Consider the following 23,582-nt stretch of genomic DNA (forward strand, 5'->3'; position numbering starts at 1 on the left):
CTGTTTCAGAACAAAATAAAACAAGTAAAACTGTTACTACGACATTTATACATCTATTCAAGTATATACAAGACAGCCCAGTCAGTGCATTTAAAAAAAAGTGAAACAGGGGTGCCTGGGTGGCTCAGTCGTTAAGCGACTGCCTTCAGCTCAGGTCATGATCCCAGGGTCCTGGGATCAAGCTCCGCATTAGACTCCCTGCTCCACGGGAAGCCTGCTTCTCCCTCTCCCACTCCCCCTGCTTGTGTTCCTTCTCTCGCTTTGTCTCTCTCTGTCAAATAAATAAATAAAATCTTTAAAAAAAAAAAAAAAGTGAAACAAGTAAAAGGTACAAGAATTTAAAAGACAGAAGTAAACTAATTCACAGAGTAAACGATTATATAAATAGAAAATACGTGCAAGAAACTATTCTGAGGGGCACCTGGGTGGCTCAGCAGGTTAAAACACCTGCCTTCAGCTCAGGTCATGATCTCTGGGTCCTAGGATTGAGCCCAGATTCCGGCTTCCTGCTCAGCAGGGAGTCTGCCTCTCTCTCTCTCTCTCTCCGCCCCCGCCCCTCCCCACCACTCGTTCTCTCTCTCAAATAAATAAAATCTTAAAAAAAAAAAAAAACTATTCTGAAAACTATAAAATGTAGTTGATAAAATTTTAAGAAAACCTAAATAAATGAAGATACCATGTTTATGGCTGAAAAATGCAATAAAAAATTCTTCCCAAATCTAAAATTATCAATGCAATCCCAATCAAAATTCCAATCAATTTTTATAAGAAAATTAACAAACTGATTCTAAAATCTATGTGGAAATTCAAATAACCAAAAACAGCCAAATCAATCTTGAAGAAAAACAAAGCTGGATGGCTTACTCTATCAGATATCAAAACTCTCTGTAGACTGTAAAACTATAGTAACTAAACAGTTGGGTACTAGAACAAGTATAGACAAACTAATATATTAGAATAGAAAATCCAGAACAAGACCACATGTATGGACATTTGATTTATAAGGAAGGTGTTACTGCACAGCAGTCAGGGAAAGCGGATTTTTCTTTCAATAAATAAATGGTGTTGTCCCATTAAATGTCTATATGGAATAAAATGAACCTTGATGCCTACCTCATATCATACAAACAAATTAGTTTCAGGTGGATTACAGATCTAACTATGAAAGACAAAACAACAGAGCTCAAAAATGGTAACAGAAGAAAAATGCCCTCCTGTCCTCTAAATAGAGAAAGATTTCTTAGAAGTCATAAAGCACTAACCATAAAGAATTACTACACTGGAATACACTAAAATTATCTTTTCATTCGTAAGAAAATCTCTTCATTGACAGAAGAGAGTAGATTAAGAAAAACTATCCATAGCACACATAACTTAAAATACAGAATGTATAAGAACTCCTACAATTCAATGAGGAAAAGACAAACCAAAAGGCTAAAGCCTTTTTATTTTTAAGTTTTTTTATGCTTCAAGAAAGTATTTTTAATTTTGAAAAATAACGCAGTAATCAGGGAAATGTAAATTAAAACCGTAATAAGATAATATGACTCTATCAGAGAATAATATCAGAAAGAACCACAATACCAAGTCTCAACAAGAATGTGAAGCAACCAGAACCCATATGGTATAATTTTGAAAAGTAATTTGTCATCATCTATTCAAATAGGCAATACAGAAACTTCTATCTTGGCACAGGTCTTAGCACTCCTAGTTATACACCCAAGAAAAATACATGCTCAGGTACAATACAAGATATGTACACAAAATATTCATAACAAACAACCCAAATGTCCTTCAACACTAGAATGGGTAAATACACTGGCATGTTCCTACAATGGAATAGTATACATAATGAAAATGAATGAAACACACTACATCCAACAATGTAGATATATCTCCAAATATTGATTAAAAGAAATCAGACTTGAGAGAGGGTACAAAATGGGCTTCTGCGATACAGCCAATGATCTATTTTGTGTTCTGGGCAGGGGTTGCACAAGAATTCAGTTTGTGACAGTTCACTGAGATGTACACATCAGTGGTGGACAATTTTCTGTACATATGCTATATATATTTAATTTCACACAAAAAATGAAAGAAGATGAAGACTTCCACTTTTGACCAAGACAGAGTTACAAGAACGAAATTTACCCTTCCACCTCAAACAACAACAAACATAAACAAAACACATGAAATAAAGGTTCTCAAGAAAATAAAGATCATCAGAAGTGAAAGTCACATTAGAAAATGAAGGTCACTGATCACTGAGAGACCATAAACAAATAAAATGAGCTTCTGATTTCTCCATGTTACTGAAAGGAGAGTGTATTCAGGCCACAGCCAAGGACCTAAGAACTAAGAGGGCCAAGGGAGCTAGAGTCTTCAGGGTAGTAACAAGAAAGGAGACAGCTACACAGAGAACTCTGAAGATCTGCAGAGGGTCCTCTTTGAATATTTAGCTGAGTACTTATCACTGTGTTCATGTGAGGAAGAGATAAGAACCACAAAAGGGGGCGCCTGAGTGGCTCAGTCATTAAGCTTCTGCCTTCGACTCAGGTCATGATTCCAGGGTCCTAGGATCGGGCTCCCTGCTCGGCAGGAAGCCTGCTTCTCCCTCTCCCACTCCGCCGGCTTGTGTTCCTGCTCTCGCTCTCTCTGTCAAATAAATAAATAAAATCTTCAAAAAAAAAGAACCACAAAAGGATTAGAGGGAACAACAGCTATTGCTCACACAGGCCTGGAACAGTGTCAGCTCCCAGCAGTCAGAATGGAAACCTCAAAATTCATAGGACAGTGCTTAGAAAGGTTTTGGATCAGTAGTGGAGTAAGTGAACTTTAAATTAAATGTTGATCTGGTACAGCCTAAAAAACAGCTTAAAAGATGTGAAATGATCAAACTCTTTCAAAGAAACTGAACTGCACTCAAAGCAAAGCTCAAAAATATTTATAAGGAAACAAAATATCCATCAACGAACCAGGTAAAATTAATAATGTCTGGTATTATAATCAAAAATTACAATAAGCATGCAAAGAACAAGAAAATATGACCCAGAAACAGTAAAAATCAAAGCACTCAAAACAAATCCAGAATTGATGCGGACGATAGAATCAGTAGCTGACAACAATAAAACAATTACTACAACTGCATTCTATGGGGAGCCTGGGTAGCTCTGTTGGTTGAACTCGACCTTGATCATGAGTTCAAGCCCCACGTTGTTTTTAAAAAAAAATTAAAATAATTACTACAACTGTATTCTCTTTTGTTCAAAAAGTTAAGTAGGGGCTTGAAAGATATAAAGATGAACCAAATTTAAATCCTAGTGATGTAAACTACATGGTCCTGAGATGAAAAATATACTGGGTAGAATTACAGCAGAGCACACTGCAGAAGAAAAGATAAATAATCTTGAAGACCTAGCAAAAGTAAATACAAAGAAAGAGGGGGAAAATGAAGAAAGAAAAAGAATAAGATACATGTAAAAAAAAAAGAAAAAAAAAAAACTTCAAAAGCCTTAATATATATGTAACTGGAATCTATGAAAGGACAGGAGGGAAACAAATATATTTGAGGAAATAAGAGAAGGAACATTTAAAAATTTTATTAAAACTATAAACCTGTTGCTCTAAAAAGCTCAAAGAACCAAACTCAAAAAATATAAAGAACACTACACCAAGATATATAATAACAAAATTGCTTAAAACCAGTGGTAACAAAAAAAAATCTTACAAGTAACCAGAAAAAAAAAGACCCAGGAGAAAGATAAAAACAGATTTCTCACTGGAAACAACTCAAGTAAAAGGCTTGAGAAGCAGTATCTCTAGAGCACTAGAAGAAAAAACTCAATCTAGAATTCAATACTCAGCAAAAATTTCCAAAATGAAGGAAAAATAGACCTTTTCATACATATAAAAAAAATGAAGGAATTTCACACCAGAAGACCACCAAAAAAAAAAAAAGTTAAAGCAAGCATCTCAAGGAGTAAGAAAATGACATCAAATGGAAATACAGACCTACACAAAAGAATGAAGAGCATGGTACAATGACTACGTGAATAAACTTTTTTTTTTTTAAAGATTTTATTTATTTAACAGAGAGAGAGAGCACAAGTAGGCAGAGAGGCAGGCAGAGGGAGAGGGAGAAGCAGGCTCTCCTCTGAGCAGGGAGCCCGAAGTGGGGCTCGAACCCAGGACCCTGTGGGATCATGACCTGAGCCACCCAGGCGCCCCTAAACTTTTTTTGAATAAACTTTTTTTTTCCCTAATTATTCACACCTCTTTGAAAAAATTTTAAAGCACAAATAACATACTATAGATTTTGTAACATATGAAGAAGTAAAAGTACACGGTTAACAATAACTCAAGTTCAAGAGATGAACAACAGAAGGTGCTTACACCATACATGAATTTTCTAATATCACTTTAAGGCAGACTACTGTAAGATGAAGATAAAAATAACCACTAAAATAACAATAAAAAGTTATTCCTGGCTGCCTTTTATCAGGCTGAGAAAGTTCCCCTCTTCTAGCTTATTGAGTATTTTTATCATCAAAGGGTGTTGGATTTTATCAAATGCTTTTTCTGACCCTACTGAGATGATCACATGTTTATTCTGATATATTACTTAATTTCAGACGTTAAAACAGTATTACACTCCTGACATAATCCCATTTAGTCATGTTATATAATTCTTTTTACATGTTACTAGTATTTAGTTGATTTTTACATCCACATTCCAAAGAACTGTAACTATTTGGTTTTCTTGTGTATCTCTGGTTTTGATATCTAGGTAATACTGGCCTCATAAAATAAGAGTTGGGAAGTGCTCCTTCCTATTCTTTTTTTTCTTAAGGATTTATAAAGAATTGGTATTAATTATTTTTCTTTAATTCTTCTTTAGATAAATGTTTATCAATTTTGTTGATCCTTTTGAAGAACCAGCTTTTGGTTTCATTGATTTCCTCTACTATTTTCTATTATCTATTTCATTAACTTCTACTCTAATCTTTGTTTCCTTCTTTCCTTTTGCTTCAGGTTTAGTTTGCTCTTTTTCCACTGTCTTAAGTGGGAAGGCTAGAGTACTGACTTGAGAGAGCTCTGTTCTCTCTCAGTATAGGCATTTATAGCTATAAATTTCCCTATAAGCACTGTTATCAGCTACATCCCATACACTGTGATATGTTGTATCTTCATTTTCATTCATCTCAAAGTATTTTCTGATTTCCCTTTTAATTTCCTCTTTTACCCACTGGTTATTTAGGAGTGTGTTGTTTAATTTCCATATACTGGTGAATTTCCCAAATTTCTTCCTGCCATTGACCTCTAATGTCACTCCATATGGTAAGGATATATAATTTGTATGATTTCTAGCCTTTTAAACTTACTAGGGTTTGTTCTACCACCTAGCTTAAGGTCTATCCTGGAGAAACCCATGTGCACTTGAGAATAATGTATATTCTGCTATTTGCTGAAGTATTCTATAGATGTCTGGTAGCTCTAATTGGTGTACAGTGTTGTTCAAGTCTTCTGTTTCCTGGTTTACCTTCTGTCTAGTTGTTCTAAACATCACTGAAACTGAGGTTTTGAAGTTTTCCAATTTCTATTTCTCCCTTCCTTCCTGTCAGTTTTGCTTCATGTATTTTAGTGCTCTATTATGTGGAAATAACAGAAATGTCCAAAAACTAATAAATGGATAAACAAAATATATATATCCATACGGTAGAATATCTGGCCATAAAAAGGAAGCAAGCATCATGCATGCTACAACACAGAGGAACCTTATAAACAGTATACCAAGTTAAAGAAGCCCGTCACAAAAAGAGCAGATACAATGATTCATTTCTATGAATCTTTTTAATGAATTTCCAGAAGAGGGAAATATGTAGAGACAGCCGAGAACTGCAGGGGAGGGAAGAAGATGAGTTGGTAGGGAGTGAGAACTAAAGCATACATAGCTCTATTTGTGGTGATGCAAACATTTGCTTGGTTGCTGTAACACTTTGACTGTTTTCCAGAATTCTGACAAAGTCAGTTCTGACAATTTCTTGCTTGTTTTTCAATGTTTCTGGAGAGGGACAAGTGTTTAGCGTTGCCTGCTCCATCATTTGGGCTGAAGTCACTCCTGGGTTTACTTTCAAGATATTAAGCTGGGAGGGACTATCAAGAAAGTTTAAGCTGTTTCAAAATAAAAAGTGAACTTAGAATAACTTCTGGTATTCTATATGTTGATGTTCAAATTCTCAGATCAACAAGAACTCCAGAATACCAGGACTACACTTACCTTAAAAGGAAATAAACTGATAAAACAATGTCTCCTTGTGAATCAGCAAAAAATAATCTCAAGGTATTAATTTAGCCATACTACTCGTGCTTTGGGTACCTTTTACTATGAGTACTTCCTGAAACTTACTATTAACGATAATAATACATGTCAACTACATTTGTGAAATCTTTTTTTTTTTTAAGATTTTATTTATTCATTTGAGACAGAGAGATAGAGACAGAGACAGAAAGAGAGAGAATGAGCAGGGGAGAGGCAGAGGGAGAAGCAGGCTCCCTGATGAGCAGGGATCCCGATGTGGGGTTCGATCCCAGGACCTTGGGATCATGACCTGAGCCGAAGGCAGACGCTTAACCATCTGAGCCACCCAGGCGCCTCCACATTTGTGAAATCTTTTAAAGCATTCATAATCTAATTCATTCCATACAACAACCCAATGAGATAGAATGACAGAGCAGGTATTACAAAAAAGGCAACTGTGTCTCAGAGGGGCATGCCTCTTTACACCACACCAGCAACCTATAACAGAGTCAGAAGGAGAGCCAATGGAAGATCATGCTCTTCCATTCAACCTGCACCCCTCCTCTATGGATGCCCAAAAGTCCAAATATGAGCAATCAGAGATACTCATTTAAACATCTCAAATTCAGTTAACAGTTAACATTGTTAGGGACTCAAACTGAGGTGTTGTTTATTGTAAAACCAAAAAGCAAAAAACACGTATTCATAAGCTGTTAACAGGGAAAGTATTTATAAATGCCCATGTGTACACTCTCATTCAAAATTACTAATTCCAGACTGATTCCAGCAAAGCAATGCTTGTGTTGTCAGCTGGGATATGAATACAAAAGGAATTAAAATGATTCTTGCTATTATGTGCAGTTTCACGTACTTTTTAAATTCCTGCTTTATCCTATCTAAAACTAAGAAGTGAGCGCCAAATGCAAGCAGTAACATAACAAACTACAAGGCTTAGTTGTTCAAATGAAGTATCATGGGAGGTACCCTAAAGATGATGAATGGAACATGTCTTAACATGCCAAATCATTTCACTTTTCTAACAGAGCTGCAAAAGTAATCAGAAAAAAAATCAAATCACTGCTTAAAATATACAGTGTAGCTTCTAAAAATGAAGCATAGGTTTGAAAATACTAAAAATATATATTATACAACAAAGGTTATATCAACAAACAAGAATACATTTTCTATTTTTTCCAAGTCTAGCTGGTTATTGAATGATGGTTCAAATCAAATATACTCTAGCCAGCAGGCAAGTATTATTTATATAGCAGTAATGCCCTGTAGTAAATTCCAGATTCACCAAGAGGGGCCCATAGTCCAGTATCAGGGACACTGGTTATCAAAGGCATTCATTATTTTCTTCTCACCTTCCTATGCCTTTCTTAACTGTAACACAAGAAAGAAGTTCAATGCCTGAGCTTCTCAGACTGACCTCTCTTCTTGTGTGGCAAATACTGTTGGTTACATACCCAATCTTCACCTACTTCATATCCTCTTCACTCACAAAACCCCCATTTTCTTTTGGTGACCTTGGGCATAGCACCAGGGGAGAAATCAAGATTGGTCTACCAGTATGGCATCCATTGTTCCTCTCTGCCAACAACTGACATGAATATGGCTATGTGACTCAGTTCTGGCAAATGAAATATGAAGGGAGGTTTCTGGAGCTACAAGGTGGCAGAAGAGTTACCGGGAAAAGTTTTATTCCCTAATAACATAAAAGACACAGCAGAAAAAGAGGTTCCTTTTTTCTCCTTCTCCTTCCTCCCTGCTTCAGATGTCCTCACATGAAGGGGCACACGTGGAGATGCTATTGCCATTTTATAATCAAAATGGAAAGGGAACTGCGGAGCTACAAAACCCACCCTGGAACTGGAGATTCCACACTTTTTGTTAAGTGAAATAATAAATGTCTGTGCAGTTTAAGCCCAAGCTACTCAAAGGATGGCCCATGGACTGCTGCTAGTCTGCAAAGTGTGTGTTTTTAGTCCACAACAACAATAATGCCTGAGAGCAGGCATTCAGAAACTTTATAGCAATTTTATATTCCAACATTTTTATTGTATTTTACAAAATAAAACTCTGCAATGAATTGAAACTAAAAAAAATAAAACAAAACAACTGGTCCTTCACCACATTGTGGAAAAGCATTTGTCTAAGCCACTTTTAGTTGGGTGTTAAGTTACTTGCAACCAAAACCATCCAGGGACTCAGCAACATCCAAGAGAAAGAGGTGTGTGCAAGTCCTCTTATAGCCTCACACATTTTAAGAGTAACCTTTCTGCAAATAACACACCAGGTGAAATTAAACAAAAATAGAAATGAATATCATTTGGAGAATTGCATTCTGGTCTCTCATGTAATCATTTATTCCTAAGGATCTCAGAGCACTATGGAAAAGGGAAGACATGTAAGAAAACTCAATGCATATACAATCCAAATGACATGAAAAAATTAAGCCCTAAAAGAATAAAGCACAGATGATTGAATCATTATGCATTCCTACTGATGCCATAATTACACAACTGCATTTCAGACATTAATTCTCTTTAGAATATAGTATTATCTAACTTCATTAAACTAGCTCAGAGCTCAGTTGAGCTGATCCATTACAGTATCAGACTGAGTCATGTGACATTCAAACTTGCCAGGCTGGCTTTAAATAAAGTTAAACAATTCATAATGCAAAAATGTTTTTTTTGTTTGTTTTTTTACTCAACGATTTGTTTTATTATAGTACATGAGCTGGGACTGATGGGAAGGAGTAGCTGTACTGGGCAACCACTGCCCTTATTAGCATCGGATGCCCATCCCGATGGCCATGAATGTGCCAAATGTGCCGCCACTCTGCATCATGGTTTTCCCGATGCCGCCCATCAGCTCCCGACCCCACACCCCAATCCTGAGACAGGAAAAGGTGCCGAAGAGCACCCCGGCCGCCATGCCCACTGCGGAGCCCATCACAAAGTCCATCTTCACGCAGTCGAAGCAGCTCGGCTGGGACTGTCCGTAGGGCCCCAAGGCCACCGGCATCTCATTTGCAGCTTCGGTCGCTCGCAAAAATGTTTTTTAATCCATCTATTAAAACTTTTGCTAAACATAATATCCAGAAACTTTAATCATACTCTGATATAAAGAAGCAGATATACATATAAAAAATTTAGAGCTGCAGACTGAGAAAAGTACTTACCAGGAAGATGTAATACAAGAAAAGACCTTAACTTATGGGTTGGTTTTTTTTTTCTATTTAGTAAATTAGGAAAGTGTGTAGGAAAAAAGAGTCTATGAATGCCTTCTTAGGACAGTCAAAAATGACAGATGAGAACATACAAGTAGAAATCTCAACACAATGAAAAGCCCAACTGCACTTGCGATAGCATGACTCTACAAATGTGTGTGCAAAGACCACTTGTTTTTCAAAAGGCTATACATGATTTTCTCCAGGAATAACACACATTCTGTAATCAGAAGCTAAAAGAGCTTGTCCCGAAATTATGGGTATAGTTAACAAACAACTGCCTAAAAAGATCCACTCTCGTTGATTAAATGCTTAACTACCAAACAAGCAAACCTTATTTTTTGGCAAAAAAAAATGTATATATGGTATACTTATGAAATCTGCATCTTACACCAAATAAAGTTCTCCAATCTAAACAGAAGCAAAACTAAAAACCAGTTTTATATTTAAATTGCCTTGGACTTGAAATATGCCACAGATAAGATTCTGTCATCAAGAAATACAATTTAAGGTGAGTTTTTTCTTTTTATCATAAGTTCATTACCAACACCAGAAGTCCCAATTTGATTATGTCTTTTCTCGTAATATACATTAAGGTTACTTAACATGTTTAAAAGATATGTATTTCTCTTAATAATCCTGATATAAAGCAAATGCTTTAGTTGGAACAAAGTACTAATGATTTTTATTTTAAAGAAGAAAGTTATGAGCACATATGTAATATAAAATTCTTACACATGCCAAAAATAACAAATGCATTTCTTTTAACTGAGAAGCAACTCTCATGTACTTTTCCGAGAGAATTACTTCCATTACTCTGCAATTTCACTGCTTCCCAACTGTACAAAATGTACACCTAGATGACATTTAAAAGAAAGGGGGCTGTTTCACCATATCACCACACTTCCTACCTCATTAGAACACTCCTCATACTTTATAATGTCCATTAATTAAGTTACCAGATTAAAGAACAGAAGCATAATGTACAACCAAGAACTTCTTGATTACAACATCCATAACATGAAATTCTTACTTGTAACATATACATGGATATTCATATGCACATACACTAAGCCATCTTAAGTTTTTTTTTAAGGTAGTGGCTTTACTGACCAAAAGTGTGCTGAACCTAAAACAACTCTAAAAAATAAAGTCTTTAAAAAAAAAAACAAAGAAAGAAAAAAGAAAACAGAACATTTGCTCGGTTGCTTCTGCTCAGAATTATACACTTTTCCCCCCTTTTTCTTTTTTTCTTTAAACAAATAAACCATATGCCCAATTAAGTGCTATCTTTTCAACAAGTAATCTCAAGGAAGTTGTTCTAAACACTGAAGCAGTTACTCAAAAACAATGTCAAAACTGTCTTCAGATCTACACTTACAAACCATAAGAAGGAATTAACATATGTGAAGGCCAACTGCAAACCAAGCACAGAGACTATTCACTTATTCTCATACCAATCCTGCAAGGTGGATATGCTCTTGGTTTTAGAAATAAGGAAACCAAGGTCAGTCAAGTCCTGTGGCTGCAAAGTCCCTGGACACACCTCTGGTTCCTTTCATTGTTCTATAGTTACCTCAATAGAGAACTTAAGTATTCAATTTGATGGTCATCAACTCTTTCTTTCCAATCTTGTCTCAAACATTTGTTATCATACCCCATCCCCCAAAGACCTATCCAAGCTCCAAGAAATGATCAGCCAATAAAGAGCAGTCAAAGCAATGTTCTTCAGTACCTGAAGACCGACCCAAGAAAGAGACACCAAGACATCCTGAGCAGCAATGGCACTGTTGGAATAATTAAAGAAGCTCAAAGCAAGAATTCTGAAAAACAACCATGTGTATGTCTGTTTTGTTTTTTTTTTTTAAGATTTTTATTTTTTATTTATTTGACAGAGATAAAGACAGCGAGAGAGGGAACACAAGCAGGGGGAGTGGGAGAGGGAGAAGCGGGCTTCCCGCCGAGCAGGGAGCCCGATGCAGGGCTCGATCCCAGGACCCTGGGATCATGACCTGAGCCGAAGGCAGACGCTTAACGACTGAGCCACCCAGGCGCCCCCATGTGTATGTCTGTTTTAGAAGGCTTGTAAAGGGATGCCTGGGTGGCTCAGTCAGTTAAGCATCTGCCTTCGGCTCAGGTCATGATCCCAGGGTCCTGGGATCAAGTCCCACATCTGGCTCCCTGCTCAGCAAGGAGCCTGCTTCTCCCTCTCCCTCTGCCCCTCCACACCATCCCTGTGCTCTCTCTAGCTCTCTCTCTCTCTCTCTCAAATGAATAAAATCTTTAAAAAATAAAAAAAGTAGAAGGCTTGTAAAAACAAAGATTTACTTGTATCCCAAAAATGGAATTTGAAGGTGAAGGGAAAACAAAGATGTAGTCAAAATTCCTTCCCAAAAATTCACACGTGGATTTGGAAACTACTACTATCTGGAAGAGCTGAAGTGAATGAGCCATAATAAATGTTCCCCATGCAACAGCAGCTTGAAGAACCCACTGATAGTTTTTTTCCTCCATTCACATCTATTAGAAAAATGCTGAGTGACATCACTGCATACTTGAATGACTCTACTAATTTGCTTGTTGATAATTTTGCCTTCCCAAATAATATTTAGAGTAGGAGATAAATGGTACAAATGAGAGACTTTCACAGGTATCGTGTTCTACAGCCTGAAGCCACACTGGAATTTTATTCCAGCAATCTCTCAAAGGATATGAAACCTTACCCCACGCAATACTTTTGTGAATCAAGACATCCTTCATTTTCAACCATTTCTAAAGCCCTGATTGGTCCCAACAATATCAAAATCAGACCAAACAACCGTCCACTTCTATGTGATCAGATTCAAAATTAACCTCCATTACAAAAGTTACATACACATATACCAGAACTCTAGACATCCTTCTACCTACACAAGTTCTTAAGGCCCTGGAGCTCTTAGTCATCCAAATTTTCTTCACGATGACTGACTGTAATCTTTAGAACCTCTAACTAAGGGTTCCCAGGCCTGAAAAACCTCCAGAACATCAAGAATTACCTGGGTGGGTGGGGAAAGTGGACAATAAAGGGGATATACCATTTAGGTATGGGATATACCATTTATCTTTAATAAAACTCCCTGCTCGGCGGGGAGCCTGCTTCTCCCTCTCCCACTCCCCCTGCTTGCGTTCCCTCTCTCGCTGTGTCTCTCTCAGTCAAATAAATAAATAAAATCTTCAGAAGTAAATTTTTTTTTTTTAAGATTTTATTTATTTATTTGAGAAAGAGAGTGAGCCCATGCATGCACACGTGCAGGGAGAGGAGCAAACGGAGAGGGACAAGCAGACCCCCGCTGATCTCAGAACCCAAGACAGAGTTCGATCCCAGGACCCTGAGATCATGACCTAAGCAGAAGTCAGATGCTTAACCAACTGAGCCACCCAGGCGCCCCCCCACCCCCACAGGATAGATTTCTAAAGACTTAACTATTTAAGAACATTTGGCAAATTAAACTCATTTGTAATCTAAGTATTTTCCATACTGTCAACAGAAAAAAAAGAGAGAGAGACAGATAGGGAAGGGGGGGGATGGAGAAATTAAGAACAGAAAAATCCAATTCTCTTCACAGTGACAAAAAATACTGCTGATACAATGGGATAAAATTACCCTACCATGCCTTCACCCTCCAGACATGCTTTCATCCACTACTTATACTATTTGTGACTCACATTATTGATTTATTAACTGGAACTGTAATATAATCATCCACTGGGTAGTGCTAGTGAAACATTAAACAACCACTGAGGGACCCCTGGGTGGCTCAGTCAGTTGAGCATCTGTCTTCAGCTCGGGTCATGATCCTGGGGTCCTGGGATGGAGTCCTGTATCAGGCTCCTTGCTTGGCAGGGAGCCTGCTCCTCCCTCTTGCCTGCATTCCCCCTGCTTGTGTGCACACGCGCGCTCTCTCTGACAATTTAAAAAAAAAAAAAAACTATCTTTAATAAAACCACCGTTTAAAAAAAAAAAACAAAGGGGTGCCTGGGTGGCTCAGTCGGTTAAGTGTCTGCCTTCGGCTCAGGTCATGATCCGAGGGTCCTGGGATAGAGCCCCACATCAGGCTCCTTGCTCAGCAGGGAACCTACTTCTCCCTCTCCTCTCCCCCTGTTTGTGCGCTCTCTCTCTCTCTCTCATTCTGTCAAATAAATAAAATCTTTTTAAAAATTAAATTAAATTAAAATTAAAAAACAACAAAAAACAAAAACAAAGGGCACCTGGGTGACTCAGTCATTAAGTGTCTGCCTTCGGCTCAGGTCATGATCCCAGGGTCCTGGGATGGAGCCCCGCATCGGGCTCCCTGCTCAGCGGGAAGCCTGCTTCACCCTCTCCCACTCCCCCTGCTTGCGTTCCCTCTCTCGCTGTGTCTCTCTCTGTCAAATAAATAAATAAAATCTTTAAAAACAAAACAAAACAAAAACACAACCACTGAAATGTCCTGAGCAGAAGTAAATGTTTATGGGGGAAAAAAAATTTCCCAGAGTCTCACAATGAACAAATATAAAGAGAGACAGGGGATTTCTCCTAAGAAATCCCAAAAGACTGGCCAACTCCTTGTTCTTCATCTTTTTTTTTTTTTTAAGTGACAATACTTTTATTTTTTGTAAGATTTTTTATTTTTAACTAATATCTATGCCCAACGTGGGGCTCGAGCTCACAACCCCGAGATCAAGAGTCGCGTGCTCTACCAACTGAGCCAGCCAGGCTCCCCTCCTGTTCTTCATCTTTGTATAAAGTCCAGCCCAAGAACTGGGATGATCTAGTCCTGGCCCTCATCTCTAATGTCAAAAAGGAGGGTAAAAATAAACTCTCCATGCTAAACGAATGAGGATGGGGCTGGTGCACAGATCAGTGAGGTTTGGGGTCTCTGGATTAGACAGGAGTTACAGTCATTTCTGCATTCCTCCTCCAGTGGACAAGTATAGCAGCAGGGACTGACCCCTAGGACTGGAAAACGTACCTTAGAATGCAATGGTTCATTCAGGCATCAGAGGAACCCCGAGGCCTGAAAGCCCTGACCTTAACAAGTATTCCATCCTTGGGCAAAGGGAAAGGCTATTTCATGCTTCTGGTTTGATCACTGCACACCACCCCCCATCCCCTCCCACCTCACCAATGAACAGAAGCTGAAGAGCCTAAGGTTAAGTGCTTACTGGCCACTCCATACTGTAAGAGAGGAAACAAGAAACCACTCCTAGTCTGAACAACTTTAAACATGTTTACTTAATTCAGCATTATTAAACCCAAGGCCATTGTTGGTCCTTTCTATTTCAGAAGCAGCTGGATCACTTTAATGACAGACACAAAGAGTAAAATTTTTGTTAACATTGGCCCTAAAGTAAAATTCCCTCCACCAGCCCCATATCCAGGGACCTAACCACACAACTGCCCTGTCACTGAAAAGCGCCCTAATGTCATAGCTACCTATCTCTACATTGACCATGCTCTAGAGAAACTGGAAAATTCAATATTGGGGACATTCTGCTGCAACACCAGTGAAATTAAACTGGCTATTAGGAAGTAAAAATAATAAAACTGTCCTCATGCTGACCACTTGCTAAGCCCTGGTACCCCAGTGACCTGTAGTCTTCATGTGATTATATGGGGATCTTTTTGAACTTCTTGTACTTTTTAACCATATACTATCACCCAGAGGAATAATTTTTTTTTAAGTACATCTGTTGAAATTCTAAATACAGTCTTCAACTCCACTCCTGCCTCAACCCCCATCCCTGCAGTCCTTGCTTTCTCAACACCAAATTTTTCTATTCACACCCTAAGCAGCCAGGAACAAAAATCTCTATAAAGGTTCCAAAGACTTAAAATTCTTGTTTTTACCACTTAGTGGTCTATTGCTATGTTCAAAAACCCTGTATAGCAGGTACCTTTTAGCTAAGGAGATCTGAAAACAACAAAGCCCCAGCAGCCCAGCTGTTTTCTAATTACTGAAAGGGGAACCTGTGGAGGGATTAAAGATTTAGCCTTGCCCCGGAGCTAACAGACTCCCTCTACCAACAGTCCTATCTCTCGCTGGCCTAAGCAGAAAGGTAGAACAGGCAATCAAATCTAGATCTCTGGCATGACTTTACAGGACATTAATAATGACCCTGACAGTCTGACCCAACCACCCATCAGCTCTGTAATATAAAGGCCATTATAATCTCAGCCCTCCCTTACAGACTCCTCTACGATGTACTAACATACAACAGTGGGGTATCTAATAATGAACTTTTCTTTCTTTTTTTTTTTTTTTTTTTTTTAAAGATTTTATTTATTTGACAGAGAGAGACACAGCAAGAGAGGGAACACAAGCAGGGAGAGTGGGAGAGGGAGAAGCAGGCTTCCCAACGAGCAGGGAACCCGATGTGGGGCTCGATCCCAGGACCGTGGGACCATGACCTGAGCTGAAGGCAGACGCTTAACTACTGAGCCACCCAAGTGCCCTAATAATGAACTTTTCAAAATACATATGATGGAACAGTAATTTATGATCTAGAACTATACAGCTTAAAAAAAAAACAAAAAACCTTCCATTATTAAATATATACTTCATGGAAGATGTTTATAAAGAATAAAACATACCTGAAAAACTAAACTCTGAATCAGTGATTTTAGGCAATATTTTCTCAAAACTTGTAATACAGACTTTTTAATTCCTTTTAAAATTTTTAGTTCAGAGAAGTTATCTCATCCTGGAGAATTTTTCCAGCTTGATCTTCAATTCCAAGTAGCTCATTCAGTCAACTCCGGAACATCTCTAGTGAAAAGATTCTCACTGAACTCCCTTAGCAAGTTATTCCATTGTCTGACTGACCTCACTGTCAGGTAAAATTTTAGCAGGAGATTAGAACATTTTTCTTTTTCAGTTCCACAACAAAGTAGTTTTTAGATCAAAAAGAATTGCTGCAGCATCCCTGCTGACACAATAGGATAATGCAAAGAAGAAAAGCACTGGTTAATACCATTCAGCTACTGTAGAGTTTATTTCTGAAGCTGTGAATATAGTTTTGAAATATGAAGCTTAAAGTAACATGGACAGCCAGAGTGTGTGGTTTTTGTTGCTACATTTTTTTAAATTAAATCCTTTAATGGCTATTTCATCCATTCACCTTTCTTTTAATACCAAGAAAGAGAAAAAGAAAAACATTTCATGTTAGTAAATGCTTTATTGACCTAACTCTTATCTGAACAAAAATGACCCATATCTTCACAATTTCTAAAAGCTTGTGGATTTTTTTAAGTCCAATATACAAAACATCACATGCAAAGATTTTGCTTTTAATCCTTAAAATACAGCCAGGCAGCTAGCACTAATGGTCTGTCCCCATGCATAGGCTACTACACAACCCCCTCAAAAAGTTCTAAGCCGACAACTTTCAGCTATCCTAAAAATAATATTTAGTTCAAAAGAACTAAATATCAAAGATATCTGGTTATATGTGCTCTTTAGTTTTCATACCCAAATTCATATTTTTTTTTAAAGATTTTATTTATTTATTTGAGAGAGAGAGAGAGAGAGAGCACATGAGAGGGGGAGGGCCAGAGGGAGAAGGAGACTCCCTGCTGAGCAGGGAGCCCAATGCGGGACTCGATCCTGGGACTCCAGGATCATGACCTGAGCCGAAGGCAGTCGCTTAACCAACTGAGCCACCCAGGCGCCCCCAAATTCACATTTTTAAAGGATCTATGTATCTATATAAATAATGTGTTCTACCAATAATGAATTTACTATCATCCATATTAAGATAAAAAGCATGTTCATTCATCCACTTCATTTAGTTATTTGAATACTCTTAAAATATTCACTAAAAACAAGCAAAAAAAAAAGCTTCAGACCCACACACTTAAGTACCCGTGATTATGCAATTAATTCATTTAGTTGGGTTCCGGTACATGGATATACCTATATATTTGTTAGTTACACACACACAAAAAAAAACTCCTTTTAGGGGCGACTGGGTGGCTCAGTTGGTTAAGCGACTGCCTTCGGCTCAGGTCATGATCCTGGAGTCCCGGGATCGAGTCCCGCATCGGGCTCCCTGCTCGGCAGGGAGTCTGCTTCTCCCTCTGACCCTCCTCCCTCTCATGCTCTCTGTCTCTCATTCTCTCTCTCTCAAATAAATAAATAAAATCTTTAAAAAAAAAAATAAAAAAATAAAAAAAACTCCTTTTAATTGCCACAAGAAATCACCACCCCTACTATGCAAATCCATGAGGGTATCATAGATAATAAAGGTGGTTGCATTCAACCCTCCCACTTTCTAAAATCAATCCCACCACCTACACCTCCCCCAAAAAAAACCTCTTCTGCATTTGGAATGAAAATTAGCCTGTTTCTACTCCACCAAAAATCTATGAAACATCCTACCACACACAAAGATAATTTTGAACAAACTGGCCCCAACCTGTTCTCTGTCTACCATCCTATCACTCCCCCTTGTAATTCCGCCCAGGTGTGCTTTGTTAGGAACACAAAGGTCACACGGGTTTGAATTAAGAAAAGTTCTTCAGGCTCGTAGTCAACCACACATGGGCTGGGCATGATGGGATTCCCTCCGAAGCTCCTAACTCCCAACTGTGACCAACAAGGATGCCTGCTCCAGGCTCAACAATGCCAAATCAATCCAATCAAACCCTGTCTGTAGGATTAGTTCAAAGAGCTGAGAAAGGGTTATCTGGAGCAGTTAGTGCTCCTGAAGCAAAAAGTGAGACACTTTCCTAGCTATTTAAGAACCTCATCAGGAAAACTGGAGATTGAGTACTACCTATGCAGTGAATGAAGCAAATTTCCCTCTACACCGCTCACTCCATCTCTGTGATTATCAAGTGTCTCTTCCTCACCACTCTGAGAAACCTAACCAATCAGATCAGTACAAATTCTTTTCAGAAAGTAAACTAATTCCCAACCTAACAGCCTGAAGTTGCTTCCTTTCTCTTATTTCTCCAGTTTCAAAGAAAATCTACACACAACCAAGAAGCAAGGAAATAATGAATTTTCATGGTAATCTGAGACTCAAATTATCTACAGAATAACAAAGGAGAACGCTACACTGAAAAATTTTCCCCTCACAAACATAAGGAATATACCAAAGGAAGAAATGCTTCCAAATGAGAAGTGGTATGATTTGCCCATCCTCAAGATATGAAAATCACAACTTTATTCCCACTGAAGAAATGATGACACATTATCAAGAATGTCTTAAGGGGCACCTGGCTGGCTCAGTGAGAAGTGCTTGGGACTCTTGAATTCAGGATCGTGCGTTTAAGCCCCACGTTGGGTGTAGAAATTACTAAAAATAAATTTAAAAATAAACTTTTTTAAAAAGTCTTTAAAATATATCATTGAACACTTATACAAAATTCTCCAGTCCTCTTTTACGTGCATAAAGTGCTGGCATAAATATACAAACATTAAAACCCAGGATCCATGTGTCACTCAAGGAAATGATTGCTGCAGGCACAGAATTAATTAATACATTTCTAGGCCTTCCACAATGGAGTAGGAATACTTTCAAAGCAAAGAACTTAATAAATATGCATAAAAAAAAACTAAACATCTGGGGCGCCTGGGTGGCTCAGTCGTTAAGCGTCTGCCTTCGGCTCAGGTCATGATCCCAGGGTCCTGGGATCGAGCCCCGCATCAGGCTCCCTGCTCAGCGGGAAGCCTGCTTCTCCCTCTCCCTCTCCCCCTGCTTGTGTTCCCTCTCTCGCTGTGTCTCTCTCTGTCGTAAATAAATAAAATATTTTAAAAAAATAAAAATAAAAAAAATAACTAAACATCTAAAATAACTAACTTCAATAAGCCAATTTATATGTAGGTATATTTTAATCTCAGAAACAAGACAAAAAGAGGATGCAATGATCCCATTGCAAGCCAAAACGGACACACAGCTCTACACAATAATCTCCTCACATCATTATGTGCAGAAGAGGCTCACTGCTCTTTCTACCACACTCCAAAATGCCCTCTGCCTCTGCACTAAACAACATTAAGACACACCATAACTGACTGCTGTTCTTTACAGACCTTTAGGGGTTGATATGACTGACCAGAATTAAAATTGACTATCTCATTACCTCCTCAAAAGAACCACAGATCATTTCAACTACGTGAACAAATATAAGAACTGCCGCACAGAGAATATTTTCCAAAGATATAGCTTTTAATATACAAGAGGGACAGGATCCTTCCTTTTCTGTATTTTCTTCTATACATTATTCAGCACAGTCAAGAAGTATCTATTTTAAACCCTTCCTAGACTTGTTTTGCTATAATGCTGACAGAGATGCCTTCTCTTACCAATAACACAAACAAAAAGTTCTTTGACCTATTCAGGAGCTACTAGTAACTCTACTTAGCTTATACCAAGAAATAATAAAGAATGGTGTATCTACGAAGTTAAAGGTAGAAACAAAGCATCCATAGTATTCTAAAACTAGTTATCTACTCGGGATAACTAGTAACCTGAACTGATTGCATTTCTGCTGTGCATTCCCCATCAGTATATTAACACAATTCAAAAAAATCAATATCCTTTATCTCCTTCCTCACCTTTTCCTATTAGTTTACATGTGCAAAATGAGCAATTTCCCAAATTTTCTAGTAGTAAAAAACTTCCTTTCAAATGAAACCTTACAGACAACATGAATATAAAATGAAAATAAGTGTTCTACAGTAAATATATTTTCAAAGTTCAAATGTAAAGCCTTCAAATATTATAAAGTCAATTACCAAAAATACAAGGTTAATTTGATTAACATATACTGAAATCAAGGGTTATGAATAAGAATCATATATGCAATGCAAATATTATACAAACAGGAACTGACACATAGATGGAAATCAAGAAAATCCTGATTCACACATATACCTTGCTAACAGTAACAGATTGATTTTTATTTTAAACAGGTTACCTCAGAGCCTTGGGATGCTCTTTAAACAGATGGCAAAAAGGGGCGCCTGGGTGGCTCAGTTGGTTAAGCAACTGCCTTCGGCTCAGGTCATGATCCTGGAGTCCCTGGATCGAGTCCCACATCAGGCTCCCTGCTCGGCAGGGAGTCTGCTTCTCCCTCTGACCCTCCCCCCCTCATGTGCTCTCTCTCATTCTCTCTCTCTCAAATAAATAAATAAAATCTTTAAAAAAAAAAAAAAAAAACAGATGGCAAAAAGAAAAGAACAAATTTTGAGATCTGCACAAAAATGACCTACTGTAATAGCAACAATGCATTAGTAGTTGCTAATATATTAAAACTGGGTTTACTTTTAAAATAAAATTCTTTTAAAAGATTTTATTTTTTAAGTAATCTCTATACCCAAAGTGGGGCTCAAACTCACAACCCTGAGATCAAGACTCACAAGCTCCTCCAACTGAGCTAGACAGGCGCCCCTAAAATAAAAATTTTTTTTTAAGATTTTTTTATTTATTTATTTGAAATAGAGAGCATGGGGGCGGGGGGAGGGGCAGAGGGAGAAGAAGAAGCAGGCTCCCCACTGAGCAGGAAGACCGATGCGGGGCTTGATCCCAGGACCTGGGATCATGACCTGAGCCAAAGGCAAATGCTTAACGACTGAGCCACCCAGGTGCCCCCAAAATAAAATTCTTAATAAATGTTTATGAAAGCCTTAAAAGCACCTCCACAGAACACTGAGCAACTATTTCAAATCACTATTCTAAGCCAGCTCTTACTACATTATAACATTTTAAGTTTAACCCACCTCCCACGAACATCTCCAATTAGGCTGGGGTGAGGGGAGGGGTGTCTATTCTTTCTAAAATTAAAAATAGAATAATGGTAGGGGCGCCTGGGTGGCTCAGTTCGTTGGGCGGCTGCCTTCGGCTCGGGTCATGATCCCGGAGTCCCAGGATCGAGTCCCGCATCAGGCTCCCTGCTCGGTGGCTCTCTCTCTCAAATAAATAAAATAAAATCTTTAAAAAAATAAAAATAAAAATAGAATAATGGTTACTTAAACCTGAAATCCAACTATGTCTGGTAAATCAGTATAAACTGTTGTCCCTCATATTCAAAGATGAAACTGATGTCTGTGCCTCCAGTGAATCTACAGAGTCCACAAGATTAGCCATCTCACCTAAAGATGCACCTAGCAAGTTTGAGGGGCTGGTAAACCCTACAGGTATCATCTCTGCCCCAATCACATAAGTCAAGTGCAACAAAGTACAGCCAGCTGGCCAAGTCCAGGCTACCCCACCTGATTTTTAATGATCAAAATCTAAGAATGATGTTATGGATTGAACTGTGCCCCCCACCCATCCCCAAATATTTTGAAGTCCTAACTCCCAATATCTCAGAATGTGACCTAATTTGGATACAGGGTCTTTACAGAGGTAATCAGGTTAAAATGAGGCAGTGACAGTGGGCACTAAAACAGTATGACTGGGAAATCTATACACAAATATAGACATGTACCCACAGTAGACAATGAAGAGACAGAAAGATGGCCACTTACAAGCCAATAAGAAAGGCTAGAAAAGATCCTTCCCTTACTAAGAAGCAACCGACCCTGTCGGTACCTTGATTTCTGACTTCTAGCCTACAGACCCCTGAAGCAATAAATTTGTTATTTAAGCCACTCAAGTTGTGGTACTTTCTTACAGCAGCCCTAGCAGATCAATACAAGTGGTTTTTACATTTTCAAGTGATTGGGGGAAAAAGTCAAAAAATATTATTTTGTAACATGTTAAAATTATATGAATTCACATTTCAGTGTTGATAAGTATTATGTAATAATAATTACTCATCTCTGTATTGTCTATGACTGCTTCTGTGCTGCAATGGCAGAACTGAGAAGCTGCAACATAAGTCCCTAAAATATTTACTGTCTAGCTCTTTATTGAGAAGTTTCCTAATCTGAGAATAACTATTTGTCACAAAGCATCACACCACACAGTAAAGATGGACCCCAAGAAGGTCAATCTCTTACCATTTTCTGTTACCACTTTCTTTCAGCTGCTCTTCAGTATCCTGCTTTTCTCCTGAAAATTAGCTATGTCATATCTACTTTCCAAGATTACTGTGTATACATCAAGTGAGTGCTAAATATAAATGCCTCATTAAGCAACAAAATATAATAAACATAAAAATTATAAAATTCCACCCACACAGAACATAAACAAGTTGTAACAAACAATTTTAAGGTTAAAATCTTATATAATGGGACGCCTGGGTGGCTCAGTCCGTTAAGCATCTGCCTTCGGCTCAGGTCATGATCCCAGGGTCCTGGGATCGAGTCCCGCATCAGGCTCCTTGCTCAGCAGGGAGCCTGCTTCTCCCTCTGCCTGCTCTTCTGCCTGCTTGTGTGCTTTCTCCCCCCCCCCCCCGGCAAATAAATATATAAATAAATCTTTAAAAAAAAAAAAAAAAAAAACTTACGTACTCCTGGACCATGAACCTGATAAACCCACCAATGTTAGCAGAACTTATGTGACTGATAAAACTAGATAAAATACCTCATATAACTGTCAATGACAAATCCAAGAATTATAACCACATAAATGATTCCACTAAAATTCAATAAGCCTAGGGGCACCTGGGTGGCTCAGTCGTTAAGTGTCTGCCTTCGGCTCAGGTCATGATCCCAGAGTCCTGGGATCGAGCCCCGCCATCAGGCTCCCTGCTCAGCGGGAAGCCTGCTTCTCCCTCTCCCACTCCCCCTGCTTGTGTTCCCTCTCTCGCTGTGTCTCCCTCTCTCGCTGTGTCTCCCTCTGTCAAATAAATAAATAAAATCTTAAAAAATAATAAAAATAAAAATAAAAAAATAAAATAAAATTCAATAAGCCTAAGCAAGCAAACAAGTGTTACGTATGAATTAAGGCTGTGTTTACCTTTTATTATAAAACTACCAAATTGTCGATCAAATACTAAGGGGTTAGCACATGGCAAGAATGATAAATTGTGTTTGCAATAACTCTTTGATCTCAATTTCCTAGAAGCTAAAACTTCCTAGTATTTGTTCACTAAAAAAACAATTAGGTACCACTGCTTTGGTCAATTGCCTG

General features: G+C 38.2%; 1 protein-coding gene and 1 pseudogene across 2 annotated transcripts in view; both read right to left on the reverse strand.

Annotated features, from left to right (window-relative positions):
• The window catches only part of ZFAND3 (zinc finger AN1-type containing 3), a 333,302-nt gene that overhangs the window by 248,653 nt on the left and 61,067 nt on the right, over positions 1-23,582 (reverse strand). The gene's annotated exons all lie outside the window — the stretch shown is intronic.
• On the reverse strand, positions 8,992-10,006 carry LOC144378990 (reactive oxygen species modulator 1 pseudogene; annotated as a pseudogene).

This window comes from Halichoerus grypus, chromosome 9 (genome assembly GCF_964656455.1).
Source record: "Halichoerus grypus chromosome 9, mHalGry1.hap1.1, whole genome shotgun sequence".
In the NCBI taxonomy this organism is placed as follows: domain Eukaryota; kingdom Metazoa; phylum Chordata; class Mammalia; order Carnivora; family Phocidae; genus Halichoerus; species Halichoerus grypus.